This window comes from Molossus molossus, unplaced genomic scaffold, assembly GCF_014108415.1.
Source record: "Molossus molossus isolate mMolMol1 unplaced genomic scaffold, mMolMol1.p scaffold_m16_p_19, whole genome shotgun sequence".
In the NCBI taxonomy this organism is placed as follows: Eukaryota; Metazoa; Chordata; class Mammalia; order Chiroptera; family Molossidae; genus Molossus; species Molossus molossus.
The window spans coordinates 52,315,710-52,343,616 of NW_023425354.1; positions in this window are offsets into that span (position 1 = coordinate 52,315,710).

A 27,907-nucleotide genomic window follows, 5' to 3' on the forward strand; every position below is an offset into this window, starting at 1 on the left:
GCTGAACAGAAGTCCTACAACTAAGGATATGAAGAAGAAGCCATATCAAGACTGATAAGAAGGACAGAGATGCAGAATGGGCCGGCTGTACACCCATGGGTGGTGGATAAAAATTGGGAGGGGTATCTCAGCAGTGGAGGTGTCCCCTGAGGAGTCAGGGGTCCCAGTTCCACACCAAGCCCCCCATCCCAGGGTTCCAGTGCCAGGAAGAAAAGTCCCCATAACTTCTGGCTGTAAAAACCAGCAGGGATTGTGGCTGAGTGAGACGGAGGTTTCTGGAGTCCTATTCAGTTCCTTTTGAAGGGCCCACATGCAGACTTACTTGGTCTCACTCCCTCTGGGCTCCAACCCTGGGGCAGCAGCTCAAAAGGCACCAGGGACATACTGGGAGGAAATGAATTGTCAGACATCAAGCTGAGAGCTGCAGGGGTGGCTTTCTCCCAGACAGAAGTGCCAGCAGAGGCCATTGTTCCTACTCAGGGCCTTTCCCCAACAGAGCTGGCAGGTGGTGCCATATCTGAATCTCCATCAACCTGGTTATCCCTGTTCACCTAGTCCTGGTGATTGCCTGAGACCCCCACTCCATCCATCTTGGGGGCCCACCCAAGCTGTTTCCAGTGGCTTTTCTATATGAATAGCCTGTTTTGTTTCATGCTTTAGACTTTCTTAAAATCTCTCAAACAAGAAGTATCTGGCTTCAGCGTGCCCTGTACCTTTCACTAAGTGGTACCAGGTCTCACACTAGTGATAACACTGGCAATTTGAAGCTTTGCCTCTTCTGGAAACTTCCAAGCCCAGCACAAGTAGAAGCCATCTGCAGATTGTTTTGTAGCTCATGCTGATGACTCTGAGCAGAACACAGGTGGCAGCTAACCTTGGCCAGCGCCTCCTTGGAGGCCCCAGTGTCAGCACAACTGGTGAACAGCTTCAGACCACGTTGACACACTACCCAACCACCTCCACAAGCAATACACTAAAGAGGTGGACTAGTGGGCACCAGAGCCCCAATGAAGTAAGTCCTGATCTGTGAGTTAGTCCCTTTACAGTTGACTCTCCATGGTGGTTGCAGCCAGTCTTTGTAGGGTAAATCCCTCCCACTGATGTGCCAACAACAATCAAGGCTCAACTACAACAGGAGGGTATACACAGCCCACATGAGAGGTACATCTGGAGTGCTGAGCTCAGGGAGGTGTACAGGGAAGCTGTACCACTAGCCCCTATAAGATCCTTACTACATAAGGCCACTCTACCAAGCCTCGGAGACATAGCAGCTCTACATAATACATAGAAACAAACACAGGGAAGCAGCCAAAATGAGGAGACAAAGAAACCTGTCCCAAATGAAAGAACAGAACAAAACTCCAGGAAAAGAACTAAACAAAATGGAAACAAGCAGCCTATTAGATTCAAAGTTCAAAACACTAGATATAAGTATGCTCAGTGAACTTAGGGGAAGAGTAGATGAACTTGTGAGAATTTCAACAAAAAGATAGAAAACATAAATACAGATATAGAAAACATAAAAAAAGAACAGTCAGAAATGAGAATATAATAACTAAAATGAAGAAAACATTACAGGGAATCAACAATGGAGTAGATAAAGCAGAGGATCAGGTCAGAGATTTGGATGATAAGGAAGCAGAAAATACCCAATCAGAACAGCAAAAAGAAAAATAATCCAAAAAATGAGGATAGTATAAGGAGCCTTTGGGACAACGTCAAGTGTACCAACATTCGCATCATGGGGGGAGTGGGGTGCTGAAGGAGAAGACAGACAATAACAAATTGAAAACCTATGTGAAAAGATAATGAAGGAAAACTTCCCTAACATGGTGAAGGAAACAGACATAAAGTCCAGAAAGTGCAGAAAGTCTTAAACAAGATGAATCCAAAGAGGCTCATACCAAGACACATCATAATTAAAATGTAAAAGGTTAAAGACAAAGAGAGAATCTTTTTTAAAATCCTTACCTGAGGATATGTTTTTATTGATGAGAGAGAGAGAGAGAGAGAGGTTGCCTGCCATACAAGCCCTGACTGGGGACAGAAATCACAACCTAGGTATGTGCCTTGACTGGGAATTGAAAGAGCTTCCCAGATAAAAAGCTAAAGGAGTTTATCACCACCAAACCACTATTACATGAAATGTTGGCGTCTTCTCTAAGAAGAAGAAAATATAAAAATATGAATAATAAAGTGACAATAAATACATATCTTTCAACAACTGAATCTAAAATAAATGAACAAGCAGAATAGAAACAGACTCACAGATACAGAGAAAGTTTTGATGGTTGCCAGAAGTGGGGGTATTGGGGAGATGGGTGAAAAGGTGAAGGGATTAAGCAGTACAAATTGGTAGTCACAGAACAGTCACGGGGATGTAAAGTATAGCATAGGGAATATAGTCAATAATATTCTAATAACTATGTATGGTGTTAGCTGGGTATGAGATTTATTGGTATGATCATTTAGTAAGTTATATAATGTCTAATCACTGGGTTATACACCAAAAATAATATAATATTATATGTCAATTGTAACTGAAAACAATTTTTTTAAAGGGACAAAAATAAAAATAAATAACTTTCCTGGAAGCCCCACCCAATGACTTCCTCTTATGATTTCATCATTCTTCCTCACTTACGATGGGGTTGAGAAATGTAGCCCTTAAGTTCAGCTCACTGCCCACTTGAATAAAGTTTAGGCTCTGTGAGCAAAAAATACTGGTGGAATGGATGTGGGGAAGGGACCTAGCCAACTCTGCTATGTATATAATATTCTATTATGTGCTCAATTTTGAGAAACCCTTAGGTAAATTTCCTCCATGAGGTCTGTAATTCTTTGACCCTCTGGGTAAAAGTTTTCTGTCTCATAGATAACAGACTAGAAGTATATATATTTTAAATGCAGGTATAATTTACTTGCCAAAGTAAGCTACATTATATAACAAGGGGCGGAGAACATATAAGCCTTCCAATTTCTGCTAAAAATCTTGTTTTTTTGAAGTTGAGCCTTTTCCCCCTGTGTTTTCATTTAAAACAGAGTTTAGAGAGAAACATGTCCTTCAGTTTACCAAATGAGGTAAAAGAGTTTTGACTGGGTTCAATCGTGAGCTTGCCATTTCTGCCCCAGGAAAGGAAGTAAAAGGAGTCAGAACACATGTCCTTCCCCACTCACTCCGGGCTTGTCAGGACAGTCATCTGCTTGTTGCTGCAGAAGACAGCTGTGGAATGTGAGAGGTGGGCCCTCTGGGTCCATCTTCATCTGCAGGTGACCATGCCGCCTTCGGAGCCTAGGACTGTAGAATCAGTTGAAGAATGTCACCTTCTGTAGAGAGTTGAATGCAGCATGGGTACGATTGAGATGTGTCCCTAGATTTGATGACATTCCACCCTTCAAAATGTGGGGCCCAATTTCCCTCCCTTGGAATGTGGCTCAGACTTAGTGTCTTGCATCTAAGGAATTGAATGTGGCAGAATGATGTATATGACTACTGAGGCTAGGTCATAGAAAGGATAGCTTCTGCCTACTGTTGCTTCTCGGCTACTCACTCTGAAGGAAGCCAGCCACCATGTCTTGAGGACATTCAAGTAGCCTGTGGAGAACCCGAGGTCTGTCACCAATAGCAGCATCAACTTGCCAGCCATGTGAGGATATGATCTTGGAGAGGGATCCTCCAGCCTCAGTCAAGACTTCAGATGACTGTAGGTCTTGTCAATACCTTGTTTACAACTTCATGAATGACCCTCATGTCCGAACACACAACTGAGCTGCTCCTGAATTTCTGTTGTTTATTGTTGTTTTATATCACTAAGTTTGGTTTGTTACACAGCAGTAGATAACTAATACATTGGACATTAAATATTATAAGAAGAAATGAATGGGAGAGATAAAAAAAAAATAACAATCTAAAATCCTTGAGTCATATCCTGAGAACACAATCATTACAAACAAGAACAGACTCATCGATAGAGAGCAGGCAGACAGCTCTGATGTGGGGCAAGGGTGTTGGGAAGGTGGAGGGATTGAGCAAAAAAGAAAAAAAGAGAGAATTCATGGACATGGACATCAGTGTGGACATTGCAGGTGGGTGGAAGTGGAAAAGGACCTAGAGGGAATACATGGTGATGAAAAAAACAAAAATTAAATTAAATTTTAAGAAAACGAACTATGGTACCAAACTGTCATATCTACTCAGCTGTTACTGGGCTTTTCATCTTCTTGCACTGACCTATTTTGGAGCATATTATTTTAATGGTTATGAGTTAAATCTTGTTCTGGTATAGGGTACTTTCTTTATTATATTTTTTTTGCTTGATTTTGTCCACTTGTACTTCTTTGTAATCTTCCAAATATTCTTCAAAGAATTGCATTAAATTTTTAGTTAAATTGTAAAAAATATGAAAGAATTCACGTTTAAAATGTCAAATACTTTAATGATTTGATTTTTGATGTTACTCATTAATTATGATATATTTTCAGCTGGTTTACTTTTGTTTTCCACATATGCGCTCACCTGGTATTACTTTAATGGGAAAATTGTTTAATGTTCATTTACATCTATCAAGGACATACTACGCTTTTTCTTTATAACTTGATAAATCAATTTTTAAATACTTAGCCATACTTTAATTTCTATATAAACTCTATTTGGCTTTTGTGTATTATATTTGTTGATTTTTAATATTCTGCATCTATATTCATAAAAAAGATTTAATCTATAGTTTTCTCAGACCCCACCTCCCCTTTTTTAAAAAAGATAATCTCTGGTATAGAGAATTGATTTATTCTCATTCCCTATTCTTTCCCTTCTCCCCTCAATCCCAAATAACTATTTTAACATTTTTTTTTTAATCCTCACCCGGGGACATTTTTCTTTTTTTTTTTTGGTTCAGATAGAGTAGGAGGGAGAGAGAGAGAGAGAGAAACATCGACGTGAAAGGGACACATCGAGTGGTTGCCACCCACATGACCCAACCAGAGCCAGGGACAAACTGCAACCGAGGTACATGCCCTTAGCGGGAACCAAACCCGGTCTCTCCGGATCGCAGGCCAACGCTCTAACCGCTGAGCCAAACCGGCCAGGGCTATTTTAACATTTTAAGTGTGCATATGATTATTTGATTGGTCCTTTGAAAATGTGTATTATTGTCATGTGGTATGTAATGTTAATTTATCATGTTATAGATCACATTCTGTTTTCTTTTTTTAAAAAATATGTTTTTATTGATTTTTTAGAGAGAGAGCAGAAGGGGGAGAGAGAGAGAAGCATCGATGTGAGAGAGAAACATGCACTGGCTACTTCCTGCACGCCCCCTACTGGGGATGAAGCCTGCAACCCAGGCATGTGCCCTGACCAGGAATGGAACTGGGACCTCTCAGTCCAAGGGACGATGCTCAGTCCACTGAGCCACACGAGCTGGGCTCTCATTCTGTTTTCACTTTTTAAACTAAGCCCCTTGAGTTTAGGACCAATCTGTATTTCTGACTCTGCACAGCACTCCGTGGGTGTGGTCACATATTTAACTTCTTTAACTCTTCAGGTTTTTATATCACAGCTATGTCAGTTCTATTAAGTAAAACTCGAGGTACTTGTCTTATTAAGCTTTTCCAAAATATTTTGAATGTTTTGTTATTATGAATACAACCTTTTCATCATGCTATCTAAACACATGTGGCTGATACATGGGAACTCTGCAGATTTTTGTATCTATATATATCATTGGGCAACTTTATTAAGCTTTCACATTCAAATAGTTATTGGATTTTCTAGGTATAAAATCATATTTCTAAAAATAATTTTGCTTTTATGCAGTGATTATAATTTTCATCGTATAACTCATTAAATCAGCCAGATTTCCATAAAAATGTTAAATAATAATGGTGAGAGCCAACTTTCTGTCTTTTCCCTAATTCTAATAGGAAAGAGTCCAATGTTTGAGTCGTAAGATATGACTTGTCAAGATCATTTTCTGCTTCTAGTTGTCTTTCAGTTTTTATTCTGAATATGCGTTGCATTCCAGTAAATGCCTTTTTAGTGTCTCGTGGCATTCTTGCCCGGCTACCCAAGAGGTATTTTGTTAATTGGTTTCTTCTTATTAAAATTTTTTAACATTCCTTGGTAACCCTCATCAATAATGGTGGGTCTTTTAATATATGATTTCAATCAATTGGTTGATGTTTTATTTAAGCATTTTTTATTTTTCGGTTACAGTGGACATACAATATATTAGTTTCAGGTGTACATCCTACTGATTAGACATTATATACCTTACTAAGCAATCATTCCTTTAAATCTAGTACCCCATCTGGCACCATACATAGTTATTAGAATATTACTGACTATATTCCCTATGCTGTAATTTACATTCCCATGACTTTCTGTTACTACTAATTTGTACTTCTTAATCCCTTCACCTTTTTCACACAACCCCACATTACCTCTCCAATCTGGCAACTATCAAAATGTTCTCTATATCTATGAGTCTGTTTTGTCCTACTTGTTCATTTATTTTGTTTTTTAAATTCAGTTGTTGATAGATATGTATTTGTTGTCATTTTATTGTTCTTTTTTAAAATATTTTTTTCTTCTTCTTCTTCTTAAAGATGATCCTTTAATATTTCATGCAATACTGGTTTTGTGGGAACTCTTTTGGCTTTTTCTTGTCTGGGAAGCTTTTTATATGTCCCAAATGATAGCTTTGCTGGATAGTGTAATCTTGGTTATAGGTCCTTGTTTTTTTTTATCAGTTTGAATATTTTTTGCCAATCCCTCTGGCCTGCAAAGTTTCTGTTAAGAAATCAGCTGACAGTCTTATGGGAGCTTCCTTGTAAGTAATTGACTGCTTTTCTCTTGCTGTTTCTAAGATTCTTTGTCTTGAACCTTTTGTATTTTGATTATAATGTGTCCTGGTGAGGGGCCTCTTGGGGTTCATCTTGTTTGGGACTCTCTGTGCTTCCTACACTTGTATGTCTGTTTCCTTTACTGGGATAGAAAAGTTTTCTATCATTATTTTATTAAATATGTTCTCAATTTCTTTCTGTCTCTTCTCCTTCTTGCACCCCTTAGGTGTGAATGTTGGTACGCTTGAAGTTGTCTGAAATGCTCAATACACTATCTTCATTCTTTTTGTATTCTTTTTCTTTTTGCTGTTCTGATTGAATGTTTTTTGCTTTCTTATATTCCAAATCACTGTTTTGATTCTTGGCTTCAGCTTCTCTACTGTTGATTCCCTGTAAATTATTCTTCATTTCAATTAGTGTATCCCTGATTTTTGTTTTTTATGGTTTTCATTTCTTTTTATGTTGTTAAAGTTCTCTCTAAGTTCATCTACCCTTCCCATAAGTTCACTGAGCATCCTTATAACCAATGTTTTGAACTCTGCATATAGTAGATTGCTTGTCTCCATTTTGTTTAGTTCTTTTTCTGGAGTTTTGTTCTGTTCTTTCATTTGAGATATGTTTCTTTGTCTCCCCATTTTGGCAGCCTCCCTATGTTTGTTTCTATGTATTAGGTATAGCTGCTATGTCCCCTGGACTTGGTAGAATGGCCTAATGTAGTAGGTGTCCTGTAGAGTCCAGTGGCACAGCCTCCCTGTTTACCTGAGCTGAGCATGCCAGATATGTCTCTCCATGTGGACTGTGTATATTTTCCTGCTGTAGTTGAGCCTTGATTGCTTTTGGCACATCAATGACAGGGATTTAGCCTTTAGGGTGATTGGCTGGAAGGACTGGCTATGACCAGCATGGAGGATCAGCTGTGCAGGGGCCTACACCATAGAATAGGACTTATTTCATCATGGGTCTGGTGCACATTGAGTCTGCTCCTTGAGTGTGTTCCTTGTGGAGGTGGTTGGGTGTTGCTTCAATGTAGTCTGAAGCTGTCCCCTGGGTGTGCTGGCTCTGGGGCCTTTCAGAAGGTGTAAGCCAAGGTCATCCATAACCTGTATTCTGCCTGGGGCCACCCAGCATGAGCTATAAAGCAATCTGATGATGGCTGCTCTTTATGCTGGGCTTGGAGGTGCCCTGGGGAGACCAAGCTGTGAACCAAGGCTTGCTGCCGCTAGTGCCAGGCCTGTGGCCACTTAGCGAGAGGTATGGGGTATGCAGAGGTTAGATATGCTTGTTTGAAGGATTTTTTATTTTTATTTTTTGTTATGTGCTTCTAGCAGGAACCCGGGACTCTCTGGTCTGCAGGCCTATGCTCCAACCACTGAGCCAAACCGGTCAGGACTGTTTGAAGGATTTTAAGAAAGTCTGATACATGAGCCAAGACAGGCTATTCATATGGAAAAGCGACTGGAAAGAGCTTGGGTGGGCCAAAATGTTGGTGGGGCGGGGTCTCAGAATCACCAGGGTAGGCAAACAGTAATAGTCAGATTAATGGAGACTCAGACATGGCTCCTGCCTCCTGGCTTTGTGGGGGAAGGGCTCAGAAAGGAACAATGGTCTCTACCAGCACTTCTGTCTGGGAGAAAGCTGTCCAACTTAGAATAGGCTGTGTGATGGCTTTTGTGTCTGCTTGATGATACTTGTAGTGCAGAATCCATTCTGAGACTTGCCTTCAGTGTAATACCATGCTGGTTGTGAGTTCTTGGGCTCCAGCAGAGGAAGGGCGGACTGGACTGGAATTATGTGGAGACTCAGGAGCTTGGAGAGCTGGGAGGGGACAGGGAGTTTTGTGCTGAATCACTCCCTCACAGGACAGTAGCCATCTTACTCCGGTTGATGTTTTCTTTAGTGTTTAGAAATTTGTGCTCATGTTCTTTTGGTTTATAGGTCTTTTTTGTGGGTGCTATCTTTGTGAGGTTTTGGTATTACAATGATTCTTAGCTGTAGTGGGCATTTAAAATGTTATTTTATTTTCTTACTATTCTGGAACAGTTTATATTGCATGTGGATTATCTGTTCCTTGAAAATTTGAACTGACTTGACAATAAAACTGTCTGGGTGAACTTCTTTTTAGAAGGTAATGCTTTAATAACTTTCTCAGTTTCTTCTATGGAATTATTTTTCTGATCAGGTTTTATACTTCTTGAGTCAACTCGGCAGTGTCTCTGCAGACTGAGACTTGATTCATATCTGGGTACATCACTTGATGGAGGGTTTCATATTTGATCAGATTAGATTTTTAGCTAAATTCTGCCTCTAGAATCACATTTGCCTTGAGTAAAAATTCCATGCTAAGTACTGATCAAGTGCCATAATGAGAGAGGGCTGGAACTTTGTCCAGTTATATATCTGTGTTTGTTTCTGGTCATTAGTGTATATTTTCATTTGTGACAAATTTGATTTGAGACTTTGATTTCACTATAACACACATCAGGAAATGAGGTAGGGGCAAACTTAGAGCCCTCATGGACCTCTAATTATTGAAACTTGCTGGTATCCACCAAAAAGAACCTAGAAATTGTGAGCAGTCATATTGGCTTAGGTCGGTATGTTCTCAACAATAATAATCCTGTTGCTGTATATGAATGGAGTTGGGAAAGAGCACGTTGCTTCCTACAAAAGGTATTTTCTACTCAGTGGAGAGAGAGAGCTGCCATTGTTACAAGTTTTTTTTGTTTTTGTTTTTCCAATTATAGTTGATGTACAATATTGTATTAGCTTCAGGGGTACAACCCAGTGATTAGACATTTATATAGCTTACAAGGTGGTAACCCTAAGAAAGCTAATACCAGCCCGGTTGGTGTGGTTGAGCATTGACTCATGTGCCAAGAGGTCACCGGTTCGATTCCCGGGCAGGGCACATGCCCAGGTTTTGGGCCCAATCCCCAGTTGGGGGCATGCAGGAGGCAGCCAATCAATGTTCTGTCTCATTTATGTTTCTATCTTTGTCTCCCTCCTCCTTTCTCTCTCTCTAAAATCAATAAAGAAAAAAAATAAAAGAAATATAGTACCCATCTGACACCATACATAATTATTACAATATTATTGACTATAGTCCCTATGCTCTGTTTTATATCCTCATGACTATTCTGTGCCTACCAATTTGTACTGCTTAATCCCTTCACCTTTCTCACTCAGACCACCCCATCACTGTCAAAATGTTTTGTTTTTATGAGTTTATTTCTGTTTTGTTTGTTTATTTTGTTCTTTAGATTTTGCATATAAGTGAAATCATATGGTATTTGTTTTTCTCTAACTTATTTAACTCAGCACAATACCTGCTAGGTCCATCCATGTTGTCACAAATGATTAGATTTTGTTTCTTTTTATGGCTCACTTATATCCCATTGTATGTATGTTCTTTATCTATCTTCTCTATCCATTCATTTGTTGTTAGGTACTTAGGTTGTTTCCATATCTTGGCTATTGTAACTAAGGCTGCAATGAACATATGGATGCATATGTCTTTTCAAATTAGTGTTTTGGGTTTTTTTTAGATACCCCAAAGTGAAATTGCTGGGACCTTCTTTGTCTCTTATTATAGCCTTTGTTTTAAACTCTATTTTGTCTGGTGTAGTTTAAAAATTTTTTAAAATTTTCATGAAGTATCTTTTTTCATTCTTTTTTTAAAAATCTTTATTTTTGAATGTATTATAGATGTTCCTCATTTTTCCCCCATTGACCTCCTCCTCCCCCCTCGCGCCCCCTCCCACCTTTTCCCACACTATTGTCTGTGTCCATTGGTTATGCATATAAGTTCTTTGGTTTATTTCTTCCCACCCCCCAACCCCTTTCCCTTTGAGGTTTGTCAGTCTAACAATGAATTTGTACTTCTTAATCCCTTCACCTTTTTCACCCATTCCCTCAACCCCTCGCCCATTTGGCAACCAACATTCTCTGTATCTATGAGAATGTTTCTGTTCTGCCTGTTTGTTTTGTTTGTAGATTCCATTGTCATTAGATATGCATTCATTGCCATTTTGTTTGTTCATATATTTTATCTTTTTCTTCAAAAAGACCCTTCAACATTTCATATAATAACGGTTTGGTGGTGATGAACACCTTTAACTTTTTCTTGTCTGGGAAAGTCTTTATATGGTCATCGATTCTAAATGACAGCTTTGCAGGATAAAGTAATATTGGTTGTAGGTTCTTGCTTTCCATCACTCTGAATATTTCTTGCTACTCCCTTCTGGCTTGCAAAGTTTCTTTTGAGAAATCAGCTGACAGCCTTATGGGAACTCCCTTGTAGGTAACTGCTTTTCTCTTGCTGCTCTTAAGATTCTCTCTTTGTCTTGAACCTTTTGTATTTTGATGATGATGATGATGTGTCTTGGTGTGGGCCTCTTGGGATTCATCTTCTTTGGGACTCTCTGTGCTTTCCGGATTTGTATGTCTGTTTCCTTCACCAAGTTAGGAAAGTTTTCTGCCATTATTGTTTCAAACAAGTTTTCTATTTCTTGTTCTCTCTTTTCTCCTTCTGGCACCCCCAAGATGCGAATGTTGGCACGCTTGAAGTTTTCCTAGAGGCTCCTTACACTATCCTCATTTTTTTGTATTTGTTTTTCTTTTTGCTGTTCTGAATGGGCATTTTTCGCTTCCAAATCAATGGTTTGCTTCTTGGATTTACGTACTCTACTATTGAATCTGTGTAAATTATTCTTTATTTCAGTTAATGCCTCCTTCATTTCCGACAGTGCATCCATCATATCTGACTGGTCCTTTTTTATGCTCTTGAGGCCCTCACTAAGTTCACTGAGGTTCTCACTAAGTTCATTGAGCATCCTTATAAGCAGTATTTTAAACTCAGCATCTGTTAGCTTGGTTATTTCCATTTCACTTAGTTCTTTTCTTGGATTTTTTTTCCTGTTCCTTCATTTAGGACCTGTTTCGTTGTCTCCTCATTTTGGCTGCCTCCCTGTGTTTGTTTCTGTGTACTACTTAATGAGAGGTATCTGAGACCAGATGCTGCTTGTTTGAAAGAATTTAGGAAAATCTGAAGCAGGATCCAAGACAGGCCAATTCTATGGTTAAGCAAGTGGCAACAGCTTGGGTGGGCCTGAAAGTTGGGTGGGGTGGGGCCTCAGGGAATCACCAGGGCGAGTCTACCAGTGTGAGCCAAGTTGCTGGAGTCCCAGATATGGCGACTGTCTGCCACCCCAGGGAAGGGCTCACCAAAGGAACAAGCTCCTCCAACAGCACATTTGTCCCAGAGAAAACCCCCTTTTCAGCCCTAGCTCCACAGCCAAACAGCTCAGTTCTTCCCTGTATGTTTCTGGTGCCCCTCGAGCTGCCTCCCCTCTAAGCTTAGAAGGAGAGAGTCTGATAAGTCCGTGCACGGGCCATTTAAGGAGCTGCCTGGAGCTCCAGCTGCATTAGCTTCCCTGAGCCTCAGTTCCCCCTGGTTTTTCCAGCCAGAAGTTATGGGGACTTCTCTTCCTGGCACTGGAACCCTGAGCTGGGTGTCTGGTGTGGGATGGGGATCCCTCAGTCCTCAGAGAGGACCTTCCCAGCTGAGGTGTCATCCTTATTTTTATCTGCCACACGTGGGTGTGGGACCAGTCACACCTCTTCCCCTCCTACCAGTCTCCATGTGGCTGCTGCTTTAATTCCATAGTTGTAGGACTTCCATTCAGCTTGATTTCAGGCAGCTTTGAATGATGGTTGTTCTGTAGTTTAGTTGTAACCTACGCCACCATCTTGACCGTAAGGCCTTTCTTTTTTCATTCTTTTACTTTCAGTCTGTGTGCATCTTTTGAGCTAAAGTGAGTCTCTTGTATACAACACATGTAAGGGTCTTGTTTTATTATTCATTCAGCCACATTGTGTCTTTTAATTGGAACATTTAAAATAATTGTTAATAGATATATATTTATTGCCATCTTATTATTTATATTTTGATCTTTATTTCCCTTCTTTTTCTGTTTTTTAAATTAATTAATTTATTTTTGTTACAGATGTTTTTCCTTTCCCCCCCATTGATTCCCCCCTCCTTATCCCTTCCCTCCCTGTCCCCAGCTTTGTTGTCCATTTCCATTGTTCATGCATACATGCATATAAATTCTGTGGTTTATCTCTCCCCCACCACCCCCTCTTCTGGGGATTGTTAGTCTGTACCTCACTTCCACGACTCTGGGACTACCCCATTCCTCAGACTGTTATGTTCAGTATATTCCTCAAATATGTAAGATCACATGATACTTGTCTTTTTCTGCTTGGCTTGTTTCACTTAGGATAATACTCTCCAGGTCCCTCCATGTCGTCTCAAAGGATAAGAGATCTTTCTTACAGCTGCATAGTACTCCTCACCTGAGGACATTTTTTGTTCAGATAGAGTGGGAGGGAGAGAGAGAGAAACATCAACGTGAAAGGGACACACTGAGTGGTTGCCACCTGCACAACCCAACCAGGGCCGGGGACAAACTGAAACCAAGGTATGTGCCCTTAATGGGAACCAAACCCAGGTCTCTCTGGACCGCAGGTCGACACTCTAACTGCTGAGCCAAACTGGCCAGGGCTTTTTTCCCTTCTTAAAGAAAACCCTTTGACATTTCTTAGAATACTGCCTTTGTTTAACTTCTTTAGCTTTCCTGGCCTGGGTAGCCCTTCCTATGTCCTCCAATTCTAAATAATAGCTTTTCTGGGTTGTGTAATCTTGGTTGTAGATCCTTGCTGTTCAACACTGAATATTTTATGCCAATGCCTTCTGACCTGCAAAATTTCTACTGAGAAATCAGTTGACAGTCTTATGGGAGCTTCCTTTTAAGTGACTAACGGCTTTTCTCTGGCTGCTTTTAAGATTCTCCCTTTGTCTTTAAACTTTGGCATTTTAATTATGATGTGTCTTGGTGTGGGTCCTTTGGGTTCATCTTGTTTGAGACTCTCTGTGCTTCCTGAACTTATGTGGCTATTTCTGTCACCAAGTTAGGAGAGTTTTTCATAATTACTTTTCACATATATTTTCAATTCCTTGCTGTCTCTCTTCTTTTTTTGGCACCCCATGGTGTGAAATTTGGTACATTTGATGTCCCAGAGGCCCTTCAACTCTCCTCATTTTTTTTTTTTAATTGTTTTTTTGTTGTTGTTTTGCTGTTCTGATTTGGGATTTTCTGCTACCTCATCTTCTAAATTGCTAATTTGATCCTCTGTTTCATAAATCTACCGTTGATTCCTTCTAGTGTATTCCTTATTTCAGTTATTATATTCTTCATTTATGACTGGTCCTTTATGTTTTTCTCATATTTATTTTCATCTTTCCTATTTCTTTGTTGAAGTTATCACTGAATCGATTCCCTGAGCATCCTTATAAACAGTGCTTTGTACTCTGCATCTAGTAGTTTGCTAGTCTCCATTTTGTTTAGTTCTTTTTGGGTGGGACAGAGTCTCAAAGAATCACCAGGGTTGGGCCAATGGTGTTAGGTAGGTTGGTGGAGACTGTTCTATAGCACCAGCCTGTGCCTGCAGGGGGAGGGCTCAGCAAACAAACAATGACTTCTGTCTGGGGGAAAGCTGCCCATCCAGCCCTTGTTCTAAAGCCAGACAATTTAGTTCCTCCTCTTTATCCCTGGCACCTTCCAAGCTGCCACCCCAGTGCTAGAGCTCAGAGTGAGTGAATCTGAGTAAATCTATGTGCAGTCTTTTAAGAGAAATGGCCAGCCACAATTTCCACTGTTTATCACAGCTGAAACTTATGGGGACTTTTCTTCCCAGCACTGAAAACCTGGGCTGAGGATCCTGGTGTGGGGCTGGGGCTCCTCTGTCCTTAGGGGGACCTCCATAGCTGAGATATCTTTTCTGATATTTAACTACTGCATGTGGGTGTGGGAGCAGACCATTCCAAGTCTCCAGTCCTCCTCCCAGTCTCCATGTGGCTTCTTCTGTGTATCCTTAGTTACGGGATATAACTGTTTAGCTAGACTTCAGGTGGTTCTCAATGATGGTCGTCTTGCAATTGAGTTGTAATTTTCTTGTGTTCATGGGAGGATATATGTACTGTATTTATCACCATCTTGACTGTCTCCTTGTTATAAATCTTAAGTACCTGACATTTGTTTTCTGAGGCTAACATACAAAGTACCACAAACTGAGTGGCTGGAACAACAGAAATATATTGCCTCACAGCTCTGCGAGGTAGAAGTCTATAACTACAGTGTCAGCAGAGTTGGTTCCTTCTGAGTGCTGCAAGGGAAGAACTGTTCCCTGCCTTTTCCTAGCTTTTGGTTGATTTGCTGGCTTGTAGCTGCTTCAGTTCATCTTTTAATCTTCACATGGCATTGTCCTTATGTCTCTTCATTTTGTCTTCCATTTTTATATGTCTGCTTCTGTTTCCAAATTAACCCTTTTTATGTGGACAGCAGTCATACTGGATTAAGGCCCATCCTAATGGCCCATTTTAAATTGATTACCTCTATAAGGGTCCCATTTCCAGGTAAGGAAACATTCTAAGGCACCAAGAGTTAGGAATTCAACATATATTTTTTTGGGAGGGACACAGTTCAACCCATAACACTGAGTAAGACCACCAACAAAAGGAAAGTCATAAGAGTTTCCTTACTGTCATTTGGATGGAGGGCACTCTGTGTCATGCTATGTAAGTGGCTATGCCACCAACTGTCTTTCTTAATTTTTGCCATCAGCCTAGTTAGTAGAAAGTTTTTTATTTATTATTATTCTTTTATTTTTTTTATTCCATGGACAGAGTATTCCAATCTTCTCAATAGTAAGGCTTTAGGGGAATTTGGGCATTTTGTTTTTTTTCTTTAACAGTATTTTTCTGGGAAGAAGAGAGGGGTTATATTAGTCCCTGCCAATTAAAAGCAAAAAGTTGTTCTGTCTCCAGGATCTTTTGTTTTGGACTTTTACATTTTCCTTGTGTGAAGATCAACAGGTGTCCTACCCAGACCACACCTCTGACAGCACCTCTGCTTTGGTGCTGGATGAGAGGAGAATAAATAACTCTAGGGCATCCTTCACACAGACTGTGAAGGCAGACTTCTGTGGGAGACCACTGAGGGTTGAGAGCTTCTCCGCACACTTGTGGTGTCATACCAATGGGCTCTGTGTAGCCTCTTCAGGGATCCCCCGCTGTCTTGCCTGCTCACAACTCTATTATCTTCTGAAGGCTTACAGCTTATAAAATAGATATTTTGGCTAAGGCCCTACAATAAAGAATCATACTTGACTCTCACATTTCGTCTCCTCTCTTGCTAGCTAAATAATGTGACATTTTGAATTTGGAATCTTCAAGTTTAGCTTACATTTTTGGCTTTTACTAATTTTATCAAGGTCTTACTGGGATGCTGTCAGTTTCCAAAGTTCTCTGATATGATCTCATCTTATTCTCACAATAAGTTGCTTTTCTGCTCATTTTTCATGGCGATAACTCACAGAAGTTACTGGAGGCACGGGGGCGACTTGGCCAAAGCCACACAGACCGTGGTAGAGCCAGGACTCCTATTCAGGTCTGTTGACTCTCAGCCCAGCTCCTTTCCATTAGATCATTCTGCTCCCCTACTACCTCACCGTCAAGCCAAGGCTCGGCTCTCACTCAAGGTCTCAAAATACCACCGCCTCCTCCCCAGTGCCTTCCCAGATTAAACAGATGGGAATAATTGACAACTCTCTTGTATTGTTCTGTCTGTGTAGATCAGAGGCTTGGCAAACTGCTGGCTCCAAGGCTTGCTGTTGCTAGCCTAAGAATGGTTTTTATATTTTTAAAGGTTGTAAAAGAAGAAGAAAGAGGAGAAGAAGGAGGAGGAGAAGGAGAAGAAGGAGAAGAGGAGGAAGGAGAAGAGAAAGAAGACTAGAAAGTAGAGGAAGGGGGAAGGAAGGGAAGGAAGAGGAGGAGTAAGAAGAAGAAGAGGAAGAGGAGGAGGAGGAAGAGGAAGAAGTGACAGAGACCTATGTGTGGCCGACAGTCTTAACTACTTACTATCTGACCCTTTACAGAAAAAGATCGACAGCCCCTGGTCTAGATAACTGTACCTCCCTTTATCTACTTAAAATTTTTTATTTACCCTCAATATGTATTTATGAAACCAATTTTTATTTTCTGTTAATTTATTTACCATGGATTTAGGATTTTTGCTTTTGAATATTCAAAGCTTCTACAGGGTATGCCCTGATATTTTCCTTTCTCCTTTATCAGGCACTGAGGAATAGTTACTGGAATAAACAACCCCTTCTAGTCTATTTGGGGAGAGGGACTTCACATCAAATACATGCTGGTTTATTCTGTTCACAACAAATGATATATACAGTTAAGTGCTAATGTAGGTCAAGGGAGGAGACTCCTTGAGGAGCAGATAGTAAGCCCTGTGCACACAGGGGGTGTGTCGTTCTTTTTACCACTATCCCCAGCATTTGGCACAGGTGCCTGAACAATATTTGTTGACAATGAATGAGGCTTGATTGAACTGAGGAAGGTTTGAGGTAGGAAATGGGGTTTATGCTGAGATTTGAAGAAGGGAAGAGAATTGAACAAACAAGTAGGAGCGAGATTGCACTTTGGGCAGGTAGACTGATATAAGGAGAAATAGCCCAGTGTATGTCTGCTTCATCACATTCATTATTATGGAAATGCATTAATAATTGGAATAATAATAATTATTTTCTACTTTTAAAAACAATGTATTAATTAAGGTTGAAAATGGGAGGTTGAAATTAACATGGTCTTTGATCATAAATATCTAAATCTTATTCTAGGTCAGTAACTTATTTCGTTGTTTTTTTTTTTTTAATTAAATTAAATTTTTGTTACAGATGTTTCTCCTTTTTTACCCCATTGACATCCTCCTCCCCATGCCCCCCACCCCGTTCCTGGCTTTGTTGTCCATGTCCATTGGTTATGCATACATGTATATAAGTTCTGTGGTTTATCTCTTCCCTCCCCTCAACACCCCCTCTTCTGAGCGTTGTCAGTCTGTACCTTACTTCTACGTCTCTGGGTTAACCCTATTCCTCATAGTGTTATGATCATTATATTCCACAAATAAGTGAGATCATGTAGTATTTGTACTTTTCTGCTTGGCTTGTTTCACTAAGGATAATACTTTCCAGGTCCCTCTATGTCGTCTCAAAGGATAAGAGATCTTTCTTTCTTACAGCTGCATAGTACTCCATTGTGTATATGTACCACTGCTTTTTTATCCATTTGTCTACTGATGGACAATTGGGCTGTTTCCAGATCTTACCTATTGTAAATAGTGCTGCTATGAACATGGGGGTACATATATTCTTTCTGATCAGTGTTTCAGGCTTTGTAGGGTATATTCCTAGAAGTGGAATCACTGGGTCAAATGGAAGTTCAATTTTTAATTTTTTGAGGTAACATTATATTGTTTTCCATAGAGGCTGCACCAGTCTGCATTCCCACCAGCTGTGTACTAGAGTCCCCTTTTCTCCACACCCTCGCCAACAATTGTTGTTTGATGATTTGTTGATGGCGGCCATTCTGACAGGTGTGAGGTGATATCTCATTGTTGTTTTAATTTGCATCTCTCTGATGATTAGTGTTGTTGAGCATTTCTTCATATGTCTCTTAGCCATTTGTATGTCCTGTTTGCAGAGATGTCTATTCAGCTCCTCTGCCCATGTTTTAATTGGGTTCTTTGTCTTTTGTTGAGTTGTATAAGCACTCTCTATATTTTGGAAATTAAGCCCTTATCTGATATATCATTGGCAATGATGCTCTCCCATACAGTGGGTTGCCTTTTTATTTTCATGGTTGTTTCTTTTGCTGTGCAGAAGCATTTGAGTTTGATGTAGTCCCATGTGTTCATTTTCTCCTTTGATTCTGTTGCCTTAGGTGATGTATCAGTGAAAATTCTGCTGCATATGATGTCTGAAATTTTGTTGCCTACATTTTCTTCTAGGATTTTTATGGATTCACGGGTGACATTTAAGTCTTTTATCCATTTTGAGGTCATTTTTGTGTATGGTGTAAGTTGATGGTTTAGTTTAATTTAATTTTTTTGCATGTAGCTGTCCAATTTTCCCAACATCATTTATTAAAGAGGCTGTTTTTACCCCTTTGTATGCTCTTGCCTCCTTTGTCAAATATTAATAGAGCATAAAGTCTTGGGTCCATTTCTGTTTTTTTTGTTCTGGTCCACTGGTCTATATGCTTGTTCTTGTGCCACTAGCAGGCTGTTTTGATTATAGTAGCTTGTAGTATAACCCGATATCCGGTATTGTGATCCCACCTACTTTGTCCTTCTTTTTCAAGATTGCGGTGACTATTTGGGCTCTTTTTGGTTCCATATGAACTTTTGAAGTATTTCTTCTAGTTCTGTGAAGTATGTCGTTGGTATTTTGATGGGGATTGCATTGAATCTATAGATAGCTTTGGGTAGTATGGACATTTTAATGATGTTAATTCTTCCAATCCATGAACAAGGTATGTTCTTCCACTTTTTTATATCTTACTCTATTTCTTTTTTCAATGTCTTGTAGTTTTCTGCAAATAAGTTCTTTACTTCTTTGGTTAAGTTTATTCCTAAGTATCTTAATTTTTTTGCCACAATGGTAAATGGGCTTGTTTTTTTAGTTTCTCTTTCTGAGACTTCATCATTGGTGTATAAGAATGCCATTCATTTCAGAATATTTATTTTATATCCTGCTACTTTGCCAAATTCATTTATTAAGTATAGTACATTTTTGATGGAGTCTTTAGAGTTTTCTATTTATAATGTGATGTCATCTGCAAATAATGACAGTTTCACTTCCTCCTTTCCAATTTGGATTCCTTTTATTTATTTTTCCTGTCTGATTGCTGTGGCTAAGACTTCCAGTACTATGTTAAATAAGAGTGGCAAAAGTGGGCATCCCTGTCTTGTTCCTGTTCTTAAAGAAAATGCTTTTAGTTTCTACCCATTGAGTATGATGTTGGCTATAGGTCTTTCATATAGGGCATTTTTATGTCGAGATATGATCCCTCTATTCCCACATTGCTGAGTGTTTTTATCAGAAATAGGTGCTGGTATTTGTTGAATGCTTTTTCAGCATCTATTGATCTGATCATGTGGTTTTTATTCTTCATTTTATTTATGTGGTGTATCACATTTATTGATTTGCGAATACTGTACCAGCCTTGCATCCCTGGGATGAATCCCACTTGGTCATGGTGAATAATTTTTATAATGTATTGCTGGATTCTATTTGCTAGTATTTTGTTCAGGATTTTGGCATTTATGTTCATCAGGGATATTGGCCTATAGTTTTCTTTCTTTGTAGTGTCTTTTTCTGGTTTTGGAATTAGAATTATGCTGGCCTCATAAAACGAGTTTGGAAGTCTTTCTTCTTGAATTTTTTGAAATAGTTTGAGGAGAATGGGTGTTAGTTCTTTCTTGAATGTTCATTAAAACTCCCTCGTGAAGCCATCCGAGCCTTGACTTTTGTTTGCTGGGAGAGTCTTGATTACATTTTTAATTTCCTTAGTTTTTATTGGTCTGTTCAAGTTTTTTATCTCTTCCTGGATCAGTTTTGGGAGACTATGTGTTTCTAGAAATTTGTGAATTTCGCTTAGATTGTCGAATTTGTTGCCATATAATTGTTCATAGTAGTTATTAATGATCTATTGTATTTCTGTGGTGCCTGTTGTTACTTCTCCTCTTTCATTTTTGATTTTGTGTTTTGGGTTCTCTCTCTCTTTGTTTCTTGGCAAGTCTAGGTAAGGGTCCACCAATCTTGTTTATCTTTTTGAAAAACCAGGTCTTTGTTTCATTGATCCTTTGCATTGTTTTTTGGTCTCTATGTCATTTATTTCTGCTCTGATCTTTACTATTTCCTTCCTTCTCCTTGCTCTGGGGTTTTCTTTCTTTCTTTTTTTCCCTAGTTCTTTAAGTTTTGAGGTTAGATAGTCTATTAGAGCTTTTTCTTGTTTCTTGAGGTAGGCCTGTAGTGCTAAAAACTTCCCTCTCAGAACTGCTTTCGCTGCATCCCATAGATTTTGTGTTGTTGTGTGTTCATTTTCATTGGTTTCCAGGAAGTTTTTAATTTCTTCTTTGATCTCCTCGATAACCCATTTGTTGTTTAATAACATGCTATTTATCCTCCTTGTATTCCAATGTCTTTGCATGTTCTTGTTGTAATTGATTTCTAGTTGCATGCCATTGTGATCTGAGAAGATGCTTGATATGATTTCAATCTTCTTGAACTTGTAGAGACTTAGTTTGTGTCCTAACATGCGATCTACCTTTGAGAATGTCCCATGTGCACTTGAGAAGAATGTGGATTCTGTAGTTTTGGGGTATAATTCTCTGTAGATATCTTTTAAGTCGATTTGGTGTAGTGTTTCATTTAGAGTCTCTGTTTCCTTGCTAATTTTTTGTCTACAGGATCTATCCAGTGATGTCAGCAGGGTGTTGAAGTCCCCTGCTATGATTGTATTGCTGTCAATTTCTCCTTTAAAGTCCTCCAAAATTTTTTAAATATATTTTGGTGCTCCTATATTGGGTGCATATATGTTTATCAAGGTTATATCTTCCTGTTGGATAGATCCTTTCAATATTATGTAGTGATCTCTTTATCTCTAGTTATGGTTTTCATTTTGAAATCTACTTTATCAGATATGAGTATTGCTACCCTAGCTTTTTTTGCTTTTGTTTTGCTTGAAAGATTTTTTCCATCCCTTCACTTTCAACCTATGTGAGTCTTTTATTGTGAGGTGGATTTCTTGTAAACAACATATATGTGAGTCAAGCTTTCTTATCCAGTCCACTGCTCTGTGTCTTTTATCAGAGCATTCAAACCATTCACATTTAAGGTGATAATTGATATGTACTTATTTATTGCCATTTTTGTTTATTGTGGTTCTTTTTTACTTTCTATTTCTTCTAATAATTACAGCAGTCTCTTTAGCATATCTTGCAGTGCTGGTTTAGTGTTAATATATTCCCTTATCTTTTTTGTTTTTGTCTGGAAAGCTCTTTATTTGACCATCTATTTTGAATGATAGCCTTGCTGGATAGAGTAGTCTTGGATTCAGATCCTTGTTTTTCATGACCTTGATTATTTCATGCCACTCCTTCTGGCCTGTAGTGTTTCTGTTGAGAAGTCAGCTGAGACCCTTATGGGGGTTCCTTTGTCGGTGAGCTGTTGCTTATCTCTTGCTGCTTTTAGGATTCTCTCTTTTGTCTTTAATTTTTGGTATGTTGATTATTATGTGTCTTGGTGTGGGCCTGTTTGTGTTCTTCTTACTTGGGGCTCTCTGTGCTTCTTGAACTTGAATGCCTTCTTCCTCTACCAAGTTAGAAAAGTTTTCTGTCATTATTTCTTCAAATATATTCTCTAACCCTTGCCCATTTTCTTCCTCTTCGGGTACTCCTATGATGCGAATGTTATTATGTTTCCAGTTGTCCCACAGTTCTCTTAAGCTATCTTCCTGTTTTTTCATTGTTTTTTCCTTTTGGTTTTCTTATGGTTTTATTTTTTCTACCCCGTCTTTTAATTCACTGCTCCGGTCCTCAGCTTCCTCTACTCTTGTGTGTAGTCCTTCCAATGTGTTCTCAATTTCTGTTATCTCATTCTTCATTTCCACTTGGTTGGTTTTCAATGTTTTTATATCTTGCCTCATGGTTCTGATGTCCTTACTCATGCTGTTGAGCTTCCTCAAGATCATGACTGTGAACTCTACCTCTGATAATTTTCTTAGCTGCATTTCATTGATCTCATCTTCGATAGAGTTCTCTTGTTCTTTCATTTGGGATTTGTTTTTTTTGTTTCACTATTTTGGCTATCTCAGTGGGTTTTGGAGCCTGCCAAATTTTCCCTGTGGGTGTTGGTGTTCTGCTGTTTGTGGTTCCCGCTACTGGATTTGGATATGCCTGGGTGGGCCCACGTTAAACACCACTGTCAAGTCTTACTTTCCTGGGTAGATTTGCAAGCCCAGGAAAGGTTCAGTTATCCTCTAGTTTTTTCCTGGTGGCTAGTATTCTCAGTTACTCAGTGCCTTGGACTGTAGCCCTGGTGTTCTGCCTAAGAGAATTTCCAGAGGGTGGGATAGATGCTGATTATTAATGGGCCTCAATTTTTATTTCTTTGCCTCACCTGAGGAAGACTGAATCTCGGGGGGGGGGGGGCTGCTGCTTTTTCCCACAGCTCGGGGAAGAAGCACACTGGTCACCATCCTTTGTGGCCGCAACTCAGCAAGAACTCCGAGTACCCTCCAAATCCCGGGTGTCCCCACAGAGTTCCAGCCCGGTGTGCCTTCCCTCTGCCATAGCCCCCAGGTGAGTGGCTGTGGCTATTTTATTGCTCTGTCCTGGCTCTCTGTGCTGTGGAGCATGTTAGGTTTATTCCCCAAGGGTGCTGCTCACAGTTATGACTCCTGCTGTTAGTGGGCTCCCAGCCTGACACCCTCTTGTACCTCTGTAGATCCTACCAGTGTCCTTGGTTATATCTTCCTGTCCTGCTGCTCTTCTGTTGCTTTTTTTCCCCGAGGATTTGTCTTTGTTTTAGATGTAATTCCTGTTTGATGCTCGGAGATCATCTGCGTGGCTTCTATTCACTCTGCCTACTTTTTCACATCTCTAAGCCTATCTTGTGTGCAGCTGGGTTGCACAGGCCTTTCTGGTGCCCCTGCACTCTGCAGGTCCCGTGGGTAACGGGATTGCACAATCCCTCTGGGGACCGAGCTCTATGCCTATATTATGGGTTGCTGGGTTGCACAGGCCTCTCTGGTGCTTCAGCACCCCACAGGCCCCATGGGTAACTAGATTGCATAGTCCCTGCTGGGTGGCACAGGCCTCTCTGGTGCTTCAGCACCCTGCAGGTCCCACGGGTAACTGGATGGCACAGTCCCTGCTGGGTTGCACAGGCCTCTTTGGTGCCCCGTCACCCTGCAGTTCCCATGAGTAGGCAGCTGGATTGCACCAGTCCCTCTGGGGCTGGGGCTTCCCACTGCACTTTTGAGCTACTGGCAGGCACAGGCCTCTTAGGAGCCCCAGGTCCCACCACTGGTGGCTGGGGAGTGCTGCTGCCCTGTGGGGCTCAACTCCTGCTCAGTTTTTGCTGTAGATTTTGAGGATGGGTCTCATCTGCTGGTCTGTGCTTCTGTTGCCTGGGGATGAATGTCTGCTCCCCAGCCTCTGTTTCTGGGGGTATATCTCAACTTTGATCGGGCTGCTACCATGGGGGATGGTGCTGAGCTTCCGGCTGTCTGAGGCTTTTGGGACTGGTACCTTGGGAGCTCCACTACTGTGCACCAGTTCGTGTTGACACAGTGTCCACTTGTCCAATGGTGCTATGTGTGCTGGTGGGCTCAGGTTGCTGGGCCCTAGCCACTCCCACTGCCTCCTCCCAGGGAAGACCCAGGATCTTCAAAATGTTGGGACCTCCTGGTGGCACAGGGAGAAGCGCCCTGAAAGGCCACTTACCGCGGTAGCTAGCTGCTCCGTCCACAGCACAGGAACCTTCTGCTCTGTGGCTCTGCACTGCTTGAGTTTGGTCGTCCACCTCACGCCCACTCGCACTCTCTCACACACTCACCCTTCATCTGGTCCTGCCTGCCGCCATCTTCCAGGGGAAGTAGTTACCTTTTATTTTGAATTATAGACTTGCTGGGTAGAGTAGTCTTGGATTCAGATTCTTGTTTTTCATGACCTTGATTACTTAGTGCCATTCCCTTCTGGCCTGTAGTGTTTCTGTTGAGAAGTCAGCTGAGAGCCTTATGGGGGTTCCTTTGTAGGTAACCTGTTGCTTATCTCTTTCTGCTTTTAGGATTCTCTCTTTGTCTTTAATTTTTGGCATTTTAATTACTATGTGTCTTGGTGTGGGCCTGTTTGTGTTCTTCTTACTTGGGGCTCTCTGTGCTTCTTGAACTTGAATGCCTTCTTCCTTCACCAAATTAGGGGAGTTTTCTGTCACTATTTCTTCAAATATATTCTCCAACCCTTGCTCATTTTCTTCTTCTTCAGGGAATCCTATGATGTGACTATTATTACATTTCCAGTTGTCCCACAGTTCTCTTAAGCTATCTTCCTGTTTTTTAATTGTTTTTTTCCTTTTGTTTTTCTGATTGGTTGATTTTTTCTCACCTGTCTTCTAGTTCACTGATCCAATCCTCAGCTTCCTCTACTCTGCTGTTTAGACCTTCCAATGTGTTCTTTATTTCTGCTATGTCATTCTTCATTTCTTCTTGGTGGTTTTTAATTTCCAACTGGTTGATTTTCAACATTTCTATGTCTTTACTCATGGTTTTGATGTCCTTACTCATGCTTTCCAGCTTCCTCAAGATCATGGCTCTTAATTCTAGTTCTGTTAACTTGCTTAACTGCACCTCATTTATCTCATCTTTGGCAGAGGTCTCCTGTTCTTTCATTTGGCATTTGTTTCTTTGTTTCACCATTTTGGCTATCACAGTGGGCTTTGGAGCCTGCCAAATTTTCTCTGTGGTATTTGGTGTTCTGCTGTTTGTGTCTCCCACTCCTGGGTTTGTATGTGCGAGGGAGGACCCACATTAAACACCACTGTCAAGTCTTACTTTTCTGGTTAGAGTTGCTAGCCCAGGAATGGTTCAGTTATCCTCTAGCTTTTTGCCTGGAGGCTATCCGTAGAGGTTACTTGAAGAGCCTTGGGTTCTCAGTTGAATGAAAAACTTCCTCAGGTGCTCAGTGTAAGTGGATTTCCCGAGGGTAGGGCAGATGCTGATTGTTAATGATCTCAATTTGCATTTCAATGGCCCACCTGGGTGGTGTTGAATCTCTGAGGGAGGGGCCACCACCTCTCTCCAGAGCCCTGGGAAGGAGCAAGATGGCCATGGTCCTGCGTGGCTGCAACTCAGCCAAAGCTCTGAGCGCCCTCCAAATTCTGAGTGTCCCCACACAGTTCCCGTCCAGTCCACCCTCTCTCTGCCGGAGCCCAAGGTGACTGGCTGTGGCTATTTTAGCGTCTGTCCTGGCTGTGCGCTGTGGAGCTGCTTGGGAGTTTAACCTGAGGTCAATGCTCACAGCTAAGGTTGCTGCTGTCTGTCGGCTCCCAGCCCCCCTCTCTTGCCTCCACAATCCTACAAGCATCAAGTCAGTGTCCCTGGTTATATGATCCTTGCAAGCTGCTTTTTAGTTGCTTCCCCCCCCCCCAATGATTTGTCTTTATTTTAATTGTAATTCCAGTTTGGTCAGGGAGACTGTCTGTGTAGCTTCCATTCACTCTGCTTCCACAGTAACCCCTTCCCTTGGTTGCAGTTTGTCCTGGAATAATTAATTTTTAATAGACGTTCTTAAATTGCCATTTTAGCATCACAGAAAAACTGAGTGAAAAGTACAAAGGTTCCCCATAGGTCCCCTGCCCCTACACTTGTACCACCGCTCCACTATCAACATCCCCCATAAGAGTGGTACATTTGGCAAACTTGTGCTGACATGTTATCATCCAGAGTCCGCAGTTGACATTAGGGTTCGCTCTCGGTGTTGCATGTCTTATGGGTTTGGACAAATATATAATGTTAAGTATGCACCATTATAGTGTCACACAGATGTGTTTAAATTTTGATCCAGCAAGAACTGGTAATCCCTGAACTCAGGATGTCTGTTGTGCTCCCTGCTCATCCCCACAGCATAGCAGTGCCTGAAACACAGCAGACACTCGAGTACCACCTGCTGAAGGAAATGGTGCTCTATGAGATTACGAAAGCAGAAGAGGGCCTGAGGGTGGAGAGTCTTTCACGTCAAGCTAAATACCTTGACATTTATCCTGTCTATAATCCAGGGCCCACAAACTATGGGCCACAGGCCAAATCCACGCATCATCTATGATAATTTCACCCTCTGCTTGCAGAGTTGAGTGGCGGTGACAAAAATGGCGTGTGGTCTCTTGGCCCACAGAGCCTAAAACATTTACTACCTGCCCCCTGTAAGGATTAAGTTTGCTGACATGCTGACCAGAATGGGGAAATCGAACGCTTTCACGAGCATGCTGCTAGGTTTCCAGTGGCTGGGAGGGCTGGCGCCATAAGGCAGAGCAAATCCACCAACGCCCCACAGTCCGCCCGTGAGCCTGCCCGACCCAGAGCCTTCCCCAGGCACTCTGGGTCGAGAATTTAATGCTCACATTCAGGGAGGCATTCCCTTCTTAGGAAACATCGTGAGCTCTGCTGATGTCTAAATAGCTCCCTCACAACCTGTGCGTTGGCTCATGCATACTTTTCTGAGATGTATCTAGAGAGTGATTCCCTCAGGGATTCCCCAGTCTTCTTTATGGCTCATAACTCCCTTATCTTCTGAAGGTTAACAGTTTATAAAAGGGATGCTTTGGCCAAAGTTGCATAACAGAGAATTCCATCTGCCTCTCTGCTTTCTTCCTGCCCTTGGTAGCGGAGGAATACGTCGTTTCAAAACTTGAATCTTCACGCTCAATGTACATTTGGGCTTTCCCCAACTTTATCAACAAATGATCACACAGGCAGTGTCTCAGGGAATTTTCTCGTTGTTTGTTAGGCACTCTTTAAACTCTGAGCATGTCAGCCTATCAGGTGTGACTCCAAAGATGCTCCAGAGAGCAGAGTTTCCGAAAGAAGTAGGTTAGACCCACAGGAACTGGGCTCCACAGCCCCGGTTGTGATGTGTGTGGCTCTCCTTGCTCAGCTGTGGCTCATACTCTGGAAATATTTTTTATTGATGTTTCTTGTACTTTATTTTTATTATATATGTTTTATTATATAACATTCTTTTAAAACATATCTATAACGTTTGAGACTCCCATGTTGCTCAGTTTCAACCTCTTTGAGTGTTTCTCTTCCTATAGAACCTGATATTTCCAGGCTTTGGTGAATGATGGTGTCATCATAGCTGGTGTAAAATTTGTGACACTCAATGGGCAAAATGTTTGAGCATGAAATATCATGGGACATTTATAACCTCACAAAAGTGAATAAGCTATTACCACATAAAATCTGGCTGTTTCTACTGATCATACAAAGAATTTTCATATCCAGAATCTCATTTTTTCTTATTCTGTCTTACCCCACCTTACTAGGACTCTGTGGGTCATATAAAAATATTTCCCAAATATGGACCTTCTT